Source organism: Poecilia reticulata, linkage group LG19 (genome assembly GCF_000633615.1).
Source record: "Poecilia reticulata strain Guanapo linkage group LG19, Guppy_female_1.0+MT, whole genome shotgun sequence".
Classification (NCBI taxonomy): domain Eukaryota; kingdom Metazoa; phylum Chordata; class Actinopteri; order Cyprinodontiformes; family Poeciliidae; genus Poecilia; species Poecilia reticulata.
In genome coordinates, this window is record NC_024349.1 from 11,383,745 (window position 1) to 11,384,784 (window position 1,040).

A 1,040-nucleotide genomic window follows, 5' to 3' on the forward strand; every position below is an offset into this window, starting at 1 on the left:
TCTAAACGTCTTGAATGTATGAAACAGGAGTGCAGCACAAGTAGACCAGATACTTGCTGTAATGAGTAAAATGAATGTCCATCATCCTGCGTAATATGATTATGGTGCACAAAATAGCAGGCTGACGACAATAAATATGATTCATTTATTATGTAAAATGAGCTGSTAGRTGAAAGAAGGATGATACAAGGGGGYCAGACTGAAACAAAAAACATGTTTTATTACTGTACTCACTTTTCATACACAAGATATAATCTCCTAAACTTTATTATTCCAGTCATCCATGCGGTGATCTTCTGGTGCTGCTGCCCTGTACGAAACATTTATTCTAAACACACTTTTTATTTACAAAGCCTATGGATATCAGACATTTTAGGCCTGATCTAAACTCTAAAGTCAACSAGATATTCAAGGACAGGTTGGACAAAACACCCACTGTGTTGCTGCATAAAATATACCAGGCAGGCGTCTGCATRCAAATGGAAGGAAATGTTGCATGTTTAAAAAATTGTACCAAGTGGGTCTWGATTKTAAGATTGAAGGAAATTTAATTATATCTTATTGTCTCCATGTGTTAACATGAATGTATTAATTTTTTGTTTGAGTTTATTGAGACCCACATGGATTGGAATATCCCGACTATAAAGTATTGTTAACTGGATTCTCAAACTTTGCTTCAATTTCAATTTCAAACCTGCAAAAATTGCGATTATAATACAAAATAGAACGCTTCTAAAAGCACAGATAATATTTACAGTGACATTTCCACTCCAGTCATCATCCTTGGTCAAAACGTCAGCTATAACTTTCGCTAAAACACTACATACTGATCGGCATATAATGAATGATTTTCCTTTTTTTAAGAGTACCACTCCATAAGGATGAAGGACAGGAAGAGCAAAACAGTTAAAACATAAAAAATAAAGAAAAGTTGGTTGATTCTCTTTGCCCAAAATAAAGATTTCACTCTCTCCTTACTGGGGCCAAAATGTTGATTCATCATGTTCTGCAGCTTCTTCAGCTCACCCAGGATCAACTGC

At 35.2% G+C, this 1,040-nt stretch overlaps 1 pseudogene; it reads right to left on the reverse strand.

Moving 5' to 3' along the window:
* Window positions 1–195: 195 nt before the first annotated feature.
* The window catches only part of LOC103481820 (5-hydroxytryptamine receptor 3A-like), a 9,711-nt pseudogene continuing 8,866 nt past the window's right edge, over window positions 196–1,040 (reverse strand).